This window comes from Schistocerca americana, chromosome 7 (genome assembly GCF_021461395.2).
Source record: "Schistocerca americana isolate TAMUIC-IGC-003095 chromosome 7, iqSchAmer2.1, whole genome shotgun sequence".
In the NCBI taxonomy this organism is placed as follows: domain Eukaryota; kingdom Metazoa; phylum Arthropoda; class Insecta; order Orthoptera; family Acrididae; genus Schistocerca; species Schistocerca americana.
The window spans coordinates 64,942,065-64,960,662 of NC_060125.1; the positions used below are offsets into that span (position 1 = coordinate 64,942,065).

At 44.2% G+C, this 18,598-nt stretch overlaps 1 pseudogene; it reads left to right on the forward strand.

Annotated features, from left to right (window-relative positions):
• Nucleotides 1–3,470: 3,470 nt before the first annotated feature.
• On the forward strand, nt 3,471–3,588 carry LOC124623307 (annotated as a pseudogene).
• The last annotated feature ends 15,010 nt before the right edge of the window (nt 3,589–18,598 follow it).

Sequence of the window (18,598 nt, forward strand, 5' to 3'; positions counted from 1 at the left end):
CGCATGTATCATATGATTCAGGTATAAGTTAGTATCAAGAGCTTTCATAAACTTTTGTCCTGAAACTTCCTGGCAGATTAAAACTGTGTGCCGGACCGAGACTCGAACGCCGGACCTTTGCCTTTCGCGGGCAAGTGCTCTACCAACTGAGCTAGCGAAGCACGACTCACGCCCCGTCCTCACAGCTTTACTTCTGCCAGTACCTCGTCTCCTACCTTCCAAACTTTACAGAAGCTTTCCTGCGAACCTTGCAGAACTAGCACTCCTGAAAGAAAGGATGTTGCGGAGACATGGCTTAGCCACAGCCTGGGGGAGGTTTCCAGAATGAGATTTTCACTCTGCAGCGGAGTGTGCGCTGATATGAAACTTCCTGGCAGATTAAAAATGTGTGCCGGACCGAGACTCGAACTCGGGTCCTTTGCTTGGGTAGCCCAGTTCGTAGAGCACTTTCCCGCGAAAGGCTAATGTCCCGAGTTCGAGTCTCTGTCCGGCGCACAGTTTTAATCTGCCAGGAAGTTTCATATCAGCGCACACTCCGCTGCAGAGTGAAAATCTCATTCTGGAACTTTTGTCCTATAGTAATGAAAGTCTACTTACCCCCACAGAAACATGCCAGTCGGCCAATTAACTCAGTACTCAGCCGCGGAGCAATTTTGGTTCCTGCGAGTTTGACAACAAATACGCCAGCAGGAACGTCGTGTGGGTGGTGGTTGTGGGTGGGAGTGTGGGATAGGGGGGGGGCGGTGGAGGGGGGGCGTCTGAGGACCTCCCGCCGCCGCGTGACAATTGGCGGCTCCGCTGTGGACTCTCACCCCTCGGCCTGTGTTTGCGCCGAGTGTGGGCTGTCGCTGTGTTTGCTCGTTCTCCGACCGGCCGGACGAATTGAACGATCGCAATCGGCGTGGCGCGGCCTTCGGCCGCTGTGTGTACTGACCGGTCTGGACAGTGTTCTAGCGCCCTGTCTGGCCCGCCTACGGCGAGACGTCGTGTCGGGACTCCTTAGCGCCACCCACACATTCGCTATCTTGCCGTGTCAGTACTCGCCACGTTCCATCCTCAAACGCACAGTCAGTCACCTGCCGTTAACCTATCACAGTTACAGCGCCCGTCAAACAGATACATACATACATTAATACTTGTTCCATAGATCATGAAAACGACATTTCCTAATGATGTGGAACGTGTCGCTTCAACATGATTTTTAATTACACGAAATAATTTGTTTTTCTTTTTTTGCAGTTACTACTAAAATCTCATCTGTTCAGTAGAAGGAACTATCATTCAGAAATTCTTTTAATTTGTTTTTAAGTGCTGGTTGGCTATCTGTCAGATTTTTAATGCTATTTGCTATATGACCAAACATTTTTGTGACAGCATAATTCACCCCTTTCGTTGCCGAAGTCAGGTTTAACCCAAAATAGTGAAGAACATCCTTTCGTCTAGTGTTGTAGCTATGCACTTCACTGTTATTGTCGAAATGGGATGCGAGCTGTTGACTGCTTGAGTTACGTGCTAGAAAAATAAAAATTAGAACAATTTATCCACAGCTACTCAAAGGAGATAGGAAGGTAGGGAACTTTTCTGATGGTCAAACTTGTGATTGGTACATAATTTTAATTTCCACTAAAGAACAAATTTCATTATTACCGAGTTACAAAATTAGAATAACATAAAATTTAATTCGGACCTTTTATAACTAACTTTAACCGCCTGCCATCAATTATTATAACAAACAATATTTTAAAGATAATAATTAGATCTGATTGAAAAAGGATCACAGACAGTCAGCACCATAAGACCCGATGTTCAAAATTTACACAACACTAATGATTCACTTTGAGTTACTTATAAATGACCTCGTCCGTCCCGGCGGACAGGCCGGATACTTAACTAAAGGACGGGAGCACGGCTTATACACGGTGGTACTCTGAACAAACGAGTAGAAAGCACCGCCAAGCAATTTCAAAGATGATCAGGCTGCAAACCAGGGCGGAAAACACGCAGCACACACACACACTATCTCAGCCTGCTCTCCAAGGCGAAGAACCTCACCTGCCCCACATACCAGACCATTTCTGCGACAGCAAATAATTCAACTCGTGATTCAGTTTTTCAAGACCATGCAAGGCTTACTAACTACACGACTACCTGTAACATAACTGACAACCAAACTGAGACATTCACTGAAAAAAAAAGAACAATTAAAATTACACTGACTTACAAAGCTCTGCCCTTCATATTAAAAGAATGTCTAAAACCAACAATGGGTGGAGAGCACATTAATTAACATACTCCATCAAATTAACACTGCAAGGAACCTTTAAAAAAAGCAGTAATCAACACTTGGAAGCCTTAGACCTCGTAAGTTCAGTATAACACTCTATTATTCAGAACCATCCTTAGATGATCTCCGGCAGATACAACATGCCACCATAAGTTTCACAAATCTTCACAGGTTAACAGCAGCATATGAATCATACATAACTTAATGCTTCCAGTTACTCGATGAGAAGATGGCCAGCCTGAGATGACGGACCCACCACCGTTTCGCACGCAAGCGCGTCGACTAATCAGCGCCGTACACTCGGCTCGCGTCAAAACGGCGAGGACGACGAGGCCCAGGCACGGCGGATAGAGACGAGGGCCTGCCTTCAAAACAAGTTGGCTCGTTGAACACCGACCAGCGAGAGAGAGCTCGGCCATACGCCAAGCCGGAAAACCAAAGGCGGAACCGTCAGAGATATAAGACCAAACCAGTGTCGAAATTAGCCTACTATGCCTATTTTCATTCACTGCTTTCAAATGGCATCATACATTTGGGGTAATTCGTTATTAAGAGAAAAAGTATTCATTGCACAAATACGTGTAAGCAGAATAATAGCTGACGGCCGGGGTCGCAGAGCGGTTCTAGGCGCTTCAGTCTGCTATGGTCGCAGGTTCGAATCCTGCTTCGGGCATGCGGTGTCTGATGTCCTTAGGTTAGTTAGGTTAATTAGTTCTAAGTTCTAGGGGACTGACGACCTCACTTGTTAAGTCGCAGAGTGCTCAGAGCCATTTGAACCATTAGAGTAATAGCTATACCCCAGCCACGATCACCTTGCAGACATTTATTTAAGGAACTGGAGATATTCACAGTACTGCGTCGCTGATGACGCAAGTGGAGCATAACTAGCGCCAGTCGCCACGGCTCAGGTTGGGTTATTAATAACAAATTTCATAAGTGAATATATTTGCTGCGAAGGTACTGTGAATATCCCGAGTTCCTCAAACAAATGTCCGCAAGGTGATCGTGGCTGAGGTCCAGCTATTATTCTGCTTTCACGCTTGTGTGCAATGAATAATTTTTCTTTTAATGACGAATTACCCCAGAATACAATGCCACATGAAAGCAGTGAATGAAAATAGGCACAGAAGGCTAATTTAGTGATATGTTTATTCCCAAAATATGCAATAAACCTAACAGCATAGGTGGCAACGGCCTTGCCGCAGTGGATACACCGGTTCCCGTGAGATCACCGAAGGTAAGCGCTGTCGGGCGTGGTCGGCACTTGGATGGGTGACCATCCAGGCCGCCATGCGCTGTTGCCATTTCTAGGGGTGCACTCAGCCTCGTGATGCCAATTGAGGAGCTACTCGACCGAATAGTAGCGGCTTCAGTCAAGAATACCATCATAACGACCGGGAGAACGGTGTGCTGACCCCACGCCCCTCCTATCCGCATCCTCCTCTGAGGATGACGCGGCGGCCGGATGGTCCCGGTATGCCACTCGTGACCTCAAGACGGAGTGCTTAATAGCATAGGTAGCTGAATGTAACCGTTTCAGCAGATCATTGTTTCTTCCAATTCAGTTTCTCATCAGTGCACACACACCCAGAAATTTTGTTTATTCTGCCTTAGCAACAGACTTCTGCTCATAGTCTATTTATGTCAATGGTGTTATGCCATTTACTGTACAGAATTGTATATACTGTGTTTTCTCAAAATTTACTTAGAGTCCATTTGCAGAGAACCATTCAATAATTTTCTGAAAGACATTATTTACAATTTCTCCAACTGATTTTTGTTTGTTGGGTGTGATTACTATCCTCAGCAAAAAGAATTAGCTTTGCATCTTCATAATGTATAGGGTGGCAAGTCATATCTATTAAGAACAATAAGGGACCCAAGACTGAGTCCTGTGGGACACCATTCTTCATACCCTCCCAGTAAGAGGACTCTGCTGGTTTTTGCAGACTATTTGTACTGTTAAGTTCAACCTTCTTCATTCTTCAAGTTAAATGTGAATTAAACCATTTGTGCACTGTCCCACTCTCACCACAATACCCCAGAGTTTCTAGAACAGTTTCATGATCCACACAATCAAAAGCCTTTGAGAGAGCACAAAATATCCTAGTGGGTGATTTTCGGTTATTCAATGCGTCTAATATTTGGTCAGTCGTAGCATATATAGCATTTGCTATTGAAAAGCCCTTCTGAAAACCAAATTGACGTTTTGTTAGTACTTCATTTCAACAGATATGTGATGCTACTCTTGAATACATTACTTTTTCAAGAATTTTGGATAAAGCTGTCAAAAGTGAGATTGGGCGGTAATTGTTAGCATCAGACCTACCCCTTTTTTAAGCAATGGTTTATCAATAGCGTATTTCAGTCTATCTGGAAAAATGCCCTGATTCAGTGAGCTACTACATATGTGGCTGAGAATCCTACTTATCTCTTTGGAACAAGCTCTCAGTACTCCTCTGGAAATGCCATAAATTCCATGAGAGCATTTACTTTCGAGTGAATTTATTATTTTCCTAATTTCTGTAGAAGAGAGAGGTCGAATTTCAATTTTACCAAATTGCATAGGTATTGCCTCTTCCATATACTGCCTGGCATTTAGAGTGCATAGTTGGACGCTGTTTTCTCCACAATACATAAAACTGATAACTAAAACGGTTTTCAACTTCTGATTTTCTGTTAACAAACTTTTCATTGAGTCTGATAGAAATACAGTCTTCCTGTGCTCCCAGTTGCCCTATTTCCCTTTTATCAACATTCCAAATTGTTTTAATTTTATTGTCAGATGTGCAAATCTTAGACATAATGCACATACTTCTGTACCTTTTAATAACTTTTCTTAAAACAGTGCAGTGGTTTTCATAATGTTTCTCTGTTTCTGGACTATTACTCCTCCTAGCTATAAGATAGATTTCCCTTATCTCTGTAGTAAGCCATGGCTTTTTATATGATTTCTTACAATTATATTTCGCTGTTTTCTTAGGGGAACTGTTTTGAAATATATTCACAAAGATACCATGAAATAGGTTACATTTTAAATTAGCATCAGGTTCCCTGTACACCTCATTTCAGTCTAACTGTTGCAAGCTTTCTGTAAAATTTTCAGTCGTTAAATCGTTTATTGAACGCACTATTTTGGAGGACTGTTTTGAATTACTGTATGGAGCAATTTCATATACTGTAGCTAGCTGTGCATTCTGAGCAGACAGACAGTTCTTAACAGGAAAAGTTTTTATTTGATTAAATCTGTCTTGGGGTATAAAAACATTATCTGCCAGTGTGCTGCTTCCCTGTACTACTCGAGTAGGAAAATCAATAACTGATGTTAAATTGAAAGAACCAAATGATAGTTCAATGTAAGCTTTCTATCGGACTCTTTCAGAAAATCTACAAACTGACACTTCTTACCATGTAACCCTCCGTCTTCTTATTTCATGAACATACATTGGTATGGGCATTCCTACAGAGGACACGGCGCTGACTCACGTCAGACAGGACGACTCAGCTAAGCTGTTGCCCTCAGACACAAGGTGATTCAGCTGCTCCTACCAATAGGTTCTATGTAGACTGCAACCCCTTCTAATACCAAGCAGAATATTTTCCTATTCTCTTCCTCGCTATTAGTCCTACACAAAAAATGAACAGGAACTTTATGTGGAAACTTTAATGAAGCTAAATTTTGTTCTGGGATAAGATTTCGCTAGAGGCTGCAGTTTTCGAATTATTCTAGAGAAACATACTAAAGAGACCTTCAAACGAGCTTTTATTGAATAACTCTAAACCCGTGGAGTCCAGCGATAAAGCATTCTAGTACAGAATTTAACAACATTAAATATCCTAAAGGAACGTCGTGTTCATTTTTTCAATAGGACTACTAGTTTGCATGTAGCGAGCGAGAGAATATGAAAATCTCGCATGTGGTTCTTGAAAGCATTGTGGGTTGCACAAAACCTAGCGATAGAGGCAGCTATATCACCCTGTATACCCCCAACAGTTAAAGACATCGTTATTCGGTTTTCACCTAAATGAATTGTGATGTCTCGTTTTAAAGCGTTCAAAATGGCTCTGAGCACTATGGAACTTAACTTCTGAGGTCATCATTCCCCTAGAACTACTTAAACCTAACTAACCTAAGGGCATCACACACATCCATGTCCGAGGCAGGATTCGAACCTGCGACCCTAGCGGTCGCGCGGTTCCAGACTGATGCGCCTAGAACCGATCGGCCACATCGGCCGGCCATTAAAACGTGTACAGTTTTCTTTCATAGTATGGTGACACGATACGTACGATAGGGAAATATGTTAGTAAAATAACATTTTCATCTGAATGTAACGTCAATCTGTGCCCAGGGCATATAGTGGCCAGTGTTTTCCCTCCTCCGTCTTTCCACAGAGACGTCTCCCCAAATTTAGACTTTTAATTCACAACGTGCAGACGGCCTACTTGTCCTCAGCTGCACCAAGGCAGAACACAGAGACTGTCAAATTGTTAACCCACCTGGTGTCTTCTAAATACACTCCTGGAAATGGAAAAAAGAACACATTGACACCGGTGTGTCAGACCCACCGTACTTGCTCCGGACACTGCGAGAGGGCTGTACAAGCAATGATCACACGCACGGCACAGCGGACACACCAGGAACTGCGGTGTTGGCCGTCGAATGGCGCTAGCTGCGCAGCATTTGTGCACCGCCGCCGTCATTGTCAGCCAGTTTGCCGTGGCATACGGAGCTCCATCGCAGTCTTTAACACTGGTAGCATGCCGCGACAGCGTGGACGTGAACCGTATGTGCAGTTGACGGACTTTGAGCGAGGGCGTATAGTGGGCATGCGGGAGGCCGGGTGGACGTACCGCCGAATTGCTCAACACGTGGGGCGTGAGGTCTCCACAGTACATCGATGTTGTCGCCAGTGGTCGGCGGAAGGTGCACGTGCCCGTCGACCTGGGACCGGACCGCAGCGATGCACGGATGCACGCCAAGACCGTAGGATCCTACGCAGTGCCGTAGGGGGCCGCACCGCCACTTCCCAGCAAATTAGGGACACTGTTGCTCCTGGGGTATCGGCGAGGACCATTCGCAACCGTCTCCATGAAGCTGGGCTACGGTCCCGCACACCGTTAGCCCGTCTTCCGCTCACGCCCCAACATCGTGCAGCCCGCCTCCAGTGGTGTCGCGACAGGCGTGAATGGAGGGACGAATGGAGGCGTGTCGTCTTCAGCGATGAGAGTCGCTTCTGCCTTGGTGCCAATGATGGTCATGTGCGTGTTTGGCGCCGTGCAGGTAAGCGCCACAATCAGGACTGCATACGACTGAGACACACAGGGCCAACACGCGGCATCATGGTGTGGGGAGCGATCTCCTACACTGGCCGTACACCACTGATGATCGTAGACGGGACACTGAATAGTGCACGGTACATCCAAACCGTCATCGAACCCATCGTTCTACCATTCCTAGACCGGCAAGGGAACTTGCTGTTCCAACAGGACAATGCACGTCCGCATGTATCCCGTGCCACCCAACGTGCTGTAGAAGGTGTAAGTCAACTACCCTGGCCAGCAAGATCTCCGGATCTGTCCCCCACTGAGCATGTTTGGGACTGGATGAAGCGTCGTCTCACGCGGTCTGCACGTCCAGCACGAACGCTGGTCCAACTGGGACGCCAGGTGGAAATGGCATGGCAAGCCGTTCCACAGGACTACATCCAGCATCTCTACGATCATCTCCATTGGAGAATAGCAGCCTGCATTGCTGTGAAAGGTGGATATACACTGTACTAGTGCCGACATTGTGCATGCTCTGTTGCCTGTGTCTATGTGCCTGTGGTTCTGTCAGTGTGATCATGTGATGTATCTGACCCCAGGAATGTGTCAATAAAGTTTCCCCTTCCTGGGACAATGAATTCACGGTGTTCTTATTTCAATTTCCAGGAGTGTATGTCCTTTTTCATGTGTAGAAGATACACTCCGTTTAAACTTTATAGCTAGCTGGTTAACGTTCGCTGTGATACTAAATGAGAAGTCAGATTTCAAAGAGAGATGTCAACGGCTTCTAACTGACGAATTACGTAGCACACAAAGCCCTATACTGCTAACAAATGATTCGACTAAGGTTCGACTATAATGTTACACGTAACACAGTTTCAGTACGTAACATTTAGAACGTACCCGATAGCACATCGGTGTAACTAGGTCCTCCCGTCGGGTGCAACGATATGACACCACTTCGGCGACTTGTGAGACGATGGGAATGAAATGATGATGATTTGGGCGACACAACACCCAGTTCCTGAGCGGAGAAAATGTCCGACCCAGCCGGGAATCGAACCCGGGACCTTAGGACATCTTGTCGCGCTGACCACTCAGCTACGGGGGGGGAGGGGGGGGGGGGGGCGGACCAGCATAGCGGTAATACACTGAGGTGACAAATGTCACGGGATACCACTTAATATCGTGTTGGACTGCCTTTTGCCCGGCATAGTGAAGTAACTCAAAAAGTCGTTGCAAATCCCCTACAGATATATTAAGCCATGCTGCTTCTACAGGCGTCCATCATTGCGAGAGTGTTCCTGGTCCAGGATGTTGTGCACAAACTGACCCCTCTATTATAATCGATAAATCGTCGATGGGATCCAAGTCGGGTGATCCGCGTGGCCAAATTATTCGCTCGAATTGTCCAGAATATAAACCATCACGAACAATTTTGGTGCGATGACAAAAGGCGTCTTTTCATACATAACAATCTGATAACATGAAGTCTGTGAATGGCTGCAAATCGTCTCCAAGTAGCCGAACGTAACCATTTCCAGTCAATGATCGATACATTGTGACCATAGGACCCAGTCCACTCCATGTAAACACAGTTCACACATGCCGGCCGTGGTGGCCGAACGGTTCTGGGCGCTTCAGTCTAGAACCGCGCGACCACTACGGTCGCAGGTTCGAATCCTGCCTCGGGCACGGATGTGTGTGATGTCCATAGGTTAGTTAGGTTTAAGTCGTTCTAAGTTCTAGGCGACTGATGACCTCAGAAGTTAAGCCCCATAGCGCTTGGAGCCATTTGAACCATTTGAACAGCTCACACCATTATGGAGCCATCACCAGTTTACACAGTGCCTTGTTGACGACCTGGCTCCATGGCTTCGTGGAGTCTGTGCCACACGGGACGCTACCATCAGCTCTTACCAACTAAATCTGGACTCATCTGAACAGGCCACGGTTTTCCGGTCCAATCGATACGGCCACGAGCCCAGGAGAGGCGCAGCTGTCGATGTCGTTCTGTCAGCAGAGACACAAGAGTCGGTCGTCTGCCGCCGTAGCTCGTTAACACCACATTTCACTGCACTGTCCTAATGAGTACGTTCGTCGTACGTCTCACATCGATTTCTGCGGTTATTGACTGTCAGTACTGACAGCTCGACGCAAACGCCACTGTTTTCTGTCGTTAAGTGAAGGCCGTCGGCTAATGATTTGTCAATGGGGTGAGATAACGCCTGACATGTGAAATTTTCGGGACAATCTTGACATTGTGTGTCTCGAAGTATTGAATTCCTTAACGATTTCCTAAATGGAATGTCCCATACGTCTAGCTCAAAGTCTGTGTATTCCCATCGTGCGGCCATAATTACGTCGGAATGTATCACCTGAGCACAAATGACAGCTCCCTCAATGCACTGCCCTTTCCTACCTTGTGCACACGACACTACCGCCATCTGTATATTTGCATGTTGCCATTGCATGACTTTTGTCAGCTCAGTGTATAATGTGTGGCACACCTGTAACGGCAGCGGAAGATCTTATTTCTCGAGACCACGGTGCGACTGTAATACTTCAAAGACAATCCCATATGTTACTCCATGTGCGTGAGGCTCAGCACAGACGATGTATTCTGTGAATTGACGTAAGAGGCACGCAGTTCGAGGCCCGTTTGTAATGAAGACAGCGCGATGTGCAACTGATGTTGAGTTTATTGACGTAATGTGGAATGCCCACCCATCTCAGGCTTCGACAGCCTCCAGCACCCAAGCCATGCTGCGTTTCGTTTTTTTTTTTTTTGTTTTTTTTTGAGAAAAACTGTATAAAGATATGACGTTGTTTCACTTTACTACCAGAACTCTGGAAGGAAAAGTTGTTGACCGTTTTGCTTCAAATATTTATACGATATCCTAATAAATATCTGGACCGACATTGGCCAGGAAAACCGTCTTCTCATTCTTGCTCTGCCCATCGTGCGTTATTTTGGTTCCAATGTAGGAGAATTCCTTCTCATCTTCTACCTCGTGGTCCACAGTTTTCATAGTAAGTTTCTCACAAATTCATTTCTGCTATTCCCCATAACTTTCATGTTCCTTCTATTTACCGTCAACCCATATTCCCTGCTCAGTAGACTGTTCTTTCCATTTAACACATCTTGCAATTTTTCCTTACGTCTATGAGGATGGCAATGTCATTAGAGTATCTTATCATTGACATCCTTTCATCTGAATACCACTCTCGAACTCATCTTATATTTCCGTCGTTGCTTTTTCGTTGTGTAGACTGAAAAGTAGTAGCACAAGATTTCTGTTCTGTCTCACACCCTTTTGTAATCTGATCAATTCCTTCTTTGTCTTCCATACTCATTGTTCCCTTATTTATTCTTGTAGTTATTCTATTTTATTCATCTTTTCCTCCCGTTTACTCCTCTTTTCCTGTTAATTTCGAGCGCATTTCATCATTTTACGTTGTTGAACCCTTTTTCTCGGTCGAAAAATCTCACAAAGCTAATCTTGATTTTTCTTAAGTTTTGCTTCCATTATCGAGCGCAACCCCAGAAGTGAATCTCTTCTTCGCCAAAGCAAAACTGTTACTCATCAAACAGATCAATAATTTTCTTTTCCAATCTTCGGTATACGTCTTATTATAAAGCCCGTGGCTTAGGCGAAACCGGTAGCTCTAAATTAGATTCTACCATACTCAGCCTAACCACCTAATTCCCAATCACATCAAAAAAATGAACGCAACCTAGCCTCACAGTACATTCACAGATTAATTTTGACAAATAGTATGGATTAGTGATCTTCGCTGGACTCCTAAACGATATGAGCGTTCCTTCACATTTTAGTAATCCGTGAATACCCGTAACAAACTGAAATTTTGCTTGTCTACACGATCAACCCCTTGTCAATTCCTTCCTCCATTTCTCTCCGGTACGTCTTATACTCTGCACATTTGAGTGAGCTGAATTTACCAATTACACACTGCTCTTCAAAACTTAACAGTGGGCTACATAAAGGCCGGCCGCTGCGGCCGAGCGGTTCTGATCGCTTCAGTCCGGAACCGCGCTGCTGCTACGGTCGCAGGTTAGAATCCTGACTTAGGTTAGTTAGGTTTAAGTAGTTCTAAGTCTAGGGGACTGATGACCTCAGATGTTAAATCTCATAGTGCTTAGAGGCATTTGAGCTATATAAAGTAAAACAACAGTTTAAATACTTGGGGGGAAAACATACAAGAAAACGGTCTGGAAAAAGCTGCAAACGAAAATCGCTGCCAAGAAATGGCAACTGCATTTAGATTGACACAAAATATCACTTTCTGAATTCAGTAAACTTAGGCATTACAGCACTATAATCATACCAGAATGTCCTTATGGGACAGAATCTTTAAATTTAAATAGAAAGAGGGATATTGAAGAAATCTGAAAGAAAGAAATATTATTAGGAAAATATTAGGTGGCAAAATTACTGGTGCAGAAACTTATAGGCTGAGAAGCAAAATCGAATAGAAGAATATAGAGATATACATGGTGACATGAGAAAACGAAGACTTAAATTTTATGGGCACATTAAAAGACTGGCACCCACTAAGTTGACAAAACAAATAGCAGAATTCTACGAAAACAGAAGCAAGGCCAAAACTGAGCCAATTAAATGGATCGCTGCGATTAAGGAGGATCTTAAAGTTGTGGTTATAACTCAGGCGGACGTTACGGAGAGACAAACATTCAGGCAAAAGATATTTGCTTGGATAGTTGGTCAGATGGAAATTAGAAAACTGACTGGAACGCCTAGGTGTGATGAAAGAAAGAGACTTCATTATGAAAGGATGGAACAAACTTGGACATAAACGAAGGGTTCAAAATGGCTCTGAGCACTATGGGACTTAACATCTGAGGTCATCAGTCCCCTAGAACATAGAACTACTTAAACCTAACTAACCTAAGGACATCACACACATCCATGCCCGAGGCAGAATTCGAACCTGCGACCGCAGCGGTCACGCGGCTCCAGACCGTAGCGCCTACAACCGCTCGGCGACCCCGGCCGGCCATAAAGGAAGGCCAACCATCAAAAGTGACATTGATGGATTGTACCTCGCGTGGTCCTATTGGGCCCATACGTGAATAATAATAAAACAACATACTAACTTAATTACAGAATGTACGGATAGCCACCTCGGCTGGAGAAAATTGTTGTCAAATTGACCATGGTTTTGACAGCTCTAAGGCGGTCTTCATCAGAATAACAATTACATAAGATTACCTAGAAAATGTAATGACATGGCTCAATAATACAATATAATTAATAGGATTACTATCATATACTGTACAAGCAGTGTACTTACGTGTAATCACACCATAGGTGAAAAGCATCTGAGCAAAAGAGCTCTTGTCAGATTGAAATAATCACAAGAATGAAAATTAAAGTGTAAATATATAACATGTTTGTCGATTGGAATAAACTGTTCCATCGAAATACAATGGCAGTCACGAGATCGCTAAGAGCCAAACAACTGCACCAAACCGCCGCTACCGTCAGACTATACGGCTAACAGGCCGAGGCGGCCACAAGTTGGACGCGAAAACAGATTCACGCCGTCTAGCAAGAAGGACCGAATCACAGACAATAGCAACTGACGCACTGTACAGACAATTTAACATTACAGGCAATAACAGGATCAGTGCATGAAAATTACAACGTGCAGTAGCGGTTTTATTTTATAAATTAAATACAGTTCAAATGTACATAAAAAAATTGAAACTGGGAAGGAAAACGATGTTTAAGAGTCTACATTGAGGAGAGTATCGCCGTTCAGACAATTTTTAATTAGCTGCTCTCTGCCTTGAAAAAAGTTTTTATTGCGCAATTGCAGCTGTTCGTTCAGAATGAGATCGTCCTTCAGAGATTAAAAATCTCTAGCTCTTCTAAGATGTTAAGCCTAAAGCCTTTCTTCTCCGAGTGCAAGATCTGGACGTCTTTTACATCTTTAGGATTATGCCCTGTGATTAACAAATGGTCAGCGAAAGTTGAATTTTGAACATTGGTGCCTTTTTTGCTGAGAAGGTGTTCCTTGAATCTTCTAGCACTAGCTCGGCATGTTTGGCCTGTGTAATAGGCTGGACAATTGCCGCAAATAATTTTATAGACATACGAATTATGCAGAGGGCAAAGCGTAGGTTTCAACTTATGTATGATATTTCTTTTTAAAGAATTATTTGTGGAGAAGGCTACGCTAGAGTTATATTTATTATGAAGTAAACGCTGTATACTGCAAGAAATTGGACCCAGAAATGGTATGGAGAAATTTTTTTTCTTTTCATCAGGTTCTTTATTAGAAAGGCCTAGGGTAGTGACTCTCTTATTGGTTTTCCTATTAAAAATACTATCTACTATAGAAGGAACTTAGCAATTATTGGCAGCTACAGTTTCAATCAGATTGATTTCAGAACGGAGATTTTCAGAAGCAAGTGTGGAGGTGGTTCTATGAATAGTTGAATGGAAAAAGGTCATCTTATGACAAAGCGGGTGTACTGACCTGAATGGAATAATTTGATCAGATCTGGTCTCTTTGCGGAAGATATTGAAGCTAACTTTGTCATCTACTATCGTAAGAGTTGAGATCTATAAAATTCTATTGCCGGAACTCATTTTCGCGTGCACAGGTGAAAGATATATTTTCATGAAACTCGTTGAACAAATTAAAAAGTTCATTAATACCGTCATTAGGCCCTTTGTATATGATCAAAATATCATCGACGAATCTAGCGTATGAAAGAATGCCTTTAGAAGTAAAATTTTTCGGTTTTTTCAGCGCCAATTTTAGGCATTGATTCCTGTTATTGGCTCTGAGCACTATGGGACTTAACATCTATGGTCATCAGTCCCCTAGAACTTAGAACTACTTAAACCTAACTAACCTAAGGACATCACACACATCCATGCCCGAGGCAGGATTCGAACCTGCGACCGTAGCGGTCGCGCGGTCCCAAACTGAATAGTCTAGAACCGCTCGGCTACACCAGCCGGCAGCCGGCGGTCTGATGCAGTTGTTTGGCTCTAAGCGATCTCGTGACTGCCATTGTATTTCGATGGAACATTTTATTCCAATCGACAAACATGTTACATTTTTACAGTTTAATTTTCATTCTTGTGATTATTTCAATCTGACAAGAGCTCTTTTGCTCAGATGTTTTTCACCTGTGGTGTGATTACATATAAGAACACTGCTTGTACAGTATATCGTAGTAGTCCTATTAATTATATTGTATTATTGAGCATTGCCATTATATTTTCTAGGTAATCCTATGAAATTTTTATTCTGATGAAGACCGCCTTAGACATGTCGAAATCTTGGTCAATCTGACAACAATTTTATGCAGCCGAGGTGGCTATACGTGCATTCTGTAATGAAGTTGACGCACGGTTGCTGGACTTCAGCCTATAATAGTTTTAAGGTCTCCCAGTCGTGTAAAGGAAGTTGGACGTCACGTGGCGTGAGGACAGCGTCATTATAGTGCCAAGTGTGGCTGGTCCGCAACAGAAGGCAGTGGAAGGAGCGGGAAAAGACAGTGTCGACCAACGAGCCGTTTCAGTGCACTGTTGTGGGCCTCTTCATTACAACGTGGCCTGGAAACAACATCTGGATGACTTGTCACGTGGAAGAATCATCGAGAAACTGGAAAAAATGACGGAGCGCGCTGAGTATATTGCACGTTTGGTACTGCTCACAGGACCGAAGGCACTGCCTGCTGAAGGAGAGGAGGTGGTCGACTACAGTCCACAGCAGCAGCGGATGACCGCTACATCTTGCAACAGGCAAGAAGGGACCCACGTCAAACAGCAGGTGCAGCTGCAGCCACAAATGACAGGACTCCAAGGTCCGTAATCCCGCGCTTGACAGCGGCACAGGTACTGCACGGGGCTAGTTCCTTTGCCAGAAGACCAGTACGTTGTTTTCCGTTGACGCCAGCGCACAGCCGGCACCGTTTGCGGATGTGCCAAGAGTATAGGGACTGCCGGGCCAACAAGGTGTGGGTTCGTGTGCTCCTCTGGGATGAGGACAGATTCAGTGCGAGCAGTGATTCTTGACGTACCCCCAAAAGGCGAGACGTGGGAACACCTAATTCACCCAGGATCGTTGTCAAACATGACTATTTTGGTGGCCCATGTGTTACGGTTTCTTAATTTTCATGGTCCTACTGACCTTACATCCTTGAAGACTGTTCACATTATTGTGACTGATCCTGCCCCACGTGTGCCTTTTCAGGGGCTCATTCGGTCCTGACTCCATTTTTACGGGCGAAAAGGCGCGATCTCTTCCAACAGCGCAGGTGGAGGAGCTCTTGCATCGAGAGGACATCCGTCAAATGGACTGGCCTGCCCCTTCCCTCGCCTTAAATAACATCGTGCACGTGTGAGATGCGTTGGGTCGACATACTGGATCACCTCCGCAACGAGCGTCAACAACGACCGAGATGGTCGCACACCATTTTACGAACCATCACGATTTGTTGCGACTTCAGTGTAATTATTGTTTTTGAATAAAAGTGTCATTTCTGTTGCCGTTGTACCGTATTTCTTGTAATTACCTTCTGTGCTGTACTGTAGTGTAGACGTTTTTACTATGTATCGTCGAAGTTTCTTCGAGCCACGTTATTTGGCTGCGACATATGATGCGAATGTTAGTTTCATCCGTACGTTTAGCTGCTACTCATTTACCAAATATTTTCTTTTAAAGTACAAACCATGCACTACCTTGCCCATCGGCTAGTTTTGAGTCAGTAACATTGGACGAGCCACATTTGTGTATCACCAGCTGCGTTTTAGTCTGGCTATCACAGATATAATTAGTCCAGCTGAGCCTCCGCTTTCCGTAACGCACCCACAGAAAATCCTCGTTTGCTGCGACCGGGAAAGGGAGGACCTTGTTCTCCGTCCGTTGGCGGGATTTATGGCTCGGCCCCTCCAGTGGGAACAAGCAACTGGCGGATACGTTGCCGAGCGCTGAGCGCCAAAAGCAGACTACGCTGGCGTGTCTTTCTGGCTGACTTGGTAAAAAGGTTAAATTAGTAGCCACTAGAGAGAAACCATATTTCAGACGGAAACATTAACGAACTTGTGGATGTCTCCCCATCTCTGCGTAACTGCAGTAATACACAGCTCCTTGCTTACTCTGCCCATCCCGTGGTTTGCCTCCACAGTTTTTTCATTCTACATTTCCCTCGATTGACAAGTCCTTGATTCTTCAGGAAGTGTGCTATCAATCGATCCCATCTTTTAGTCAGATTCTGCCACAAAGCTATTCTCTCCCCGGTTCTGTTCAGTATCTGTTCGTTAGTTATTTGCTTTATCAAGCTAATGTTCAGCGTTCTTCTGTACATTATACTCCCAAAACTTACCGTCGCTTCTTTCCTGTACTGTTTGTCGCCCAGGTTTCGGTTACACATAAGGCTACAGTCTAGATAAATACTTCAAGAAAAATCGTGCAAACTCTTAAATTCATCTGCTTGCGTTGACATTGATGATATGCAATATAGGGTGAAAACAAAGTCTTCCCTCAGTACAAAAAACAATCTCTAAGAAGCAATGCTAGGTGAAGTTGTGTCGTTTGTCACAAACGGTAGATTATATCATCAAGTTCTTTTTTTTTTATGGATACGCTTCCAAATGTCTATGCGTTCTTTTGTAAATGGCAACTCTACTCATGAAGTTTTAGTGGATACATGTACTCCGGTCTCCTCCTTTTCTTCTTCTTCTGCCCCCTCCCCCTTTCACTCTTCTCCCTCTCTCTCTCTCTCTTTCTCTCTCTCTCTCTCTCTCTCCTCTCTTCATGTTGGCGGCTATGCAGGAGAAAGCAGATTCTGTTCTATGGCTCCGTGAAATGTGGTCGCCTATTCAGTTGCAGTTCCGGAGTTGAGAAAAACCGCGAGATGTGAAGAATTTGATGAAAAGTTTAAAGAGGTTGGCAGGGTCGGTGACAAGGCAAAAAGAGACAGAATTATATTTAGTGATGACTCTGTTGATGCAATGCACGCAGCATTTCCCCACTTATCGACACGTCGCGGTTACAGAGAAACGTGCAAACCTGAGAGCTCTGCGGCGAAAGTTTTTCACAAACAGCGCATATCCTTGTATATCAAGAGGATCTCCTACAAGATTTACGGCCATATAGGCGCAGATGTGCTCAGTTCGTTTGGAACACGGAGAAACGATCCGATGCAGACAATGACTGCGATAATAAAGTTTGTTTTAACATTGAAGAAACTATTCAATTCTCTGCGAAAGTAAAGAAACATAATTTATGGATATGATGGTTGGAGATCCCCATATCGTCGTCCAACACATAGCGGACAGTCTAAAGTGAATGTGTGGTTTGGTTTAACGCAGAACACACCTACTGGACCGTTCATTTCCACTGACCCTGTCATAACAGAAACAGTTTATCTGAACACAAGAAGCCAGACACTGAGACTTCCAGAGCATACTGAATGGATGCCAGATTTCAGATAATATCATCGTTGACGTTGTTAATGACGTCATGTGCTACTGCAAGATTACCCATAACCACACCATCCCCAACCTGCTGTGGGATAGACCAGTTCGCCTATGTATAAAATGGTGGGAAATTCAAAAATTTGAGAATTCAAAGTTTGGTGAGAAATTCAAAAATAGCCCATGTTGCTAGCGGATTTTCCCCCGGCTCCTATGACATCACTGTGTGAGTAGGGCTGTTATCCTAATTATAAATATGTGGGAAGTCTTCAAGGAGCGTTGTAATGCTGGTGAAAGGCGGTAACTTCATCTAGGCACATAATTTAAGAGGGCCACTGAGTTTGTCCCATCTTATGTCACTCACCTGAGACAAAGCGTGTTTCCCCTGAAGGTCCAAGCACGTCTGTTAGACAAGGGGTGTTTTCTTCTCCTGCCATTCTAAGTCTGTGGATACGTATAAATATTTTTCACCCTGCAGGCAGGAACCAGATTGATCTTGTCCGGTGACCTGCTTAACTTGTTTTCCCCAACTATTATTCATTGAATGGCTATTTATAGCAGT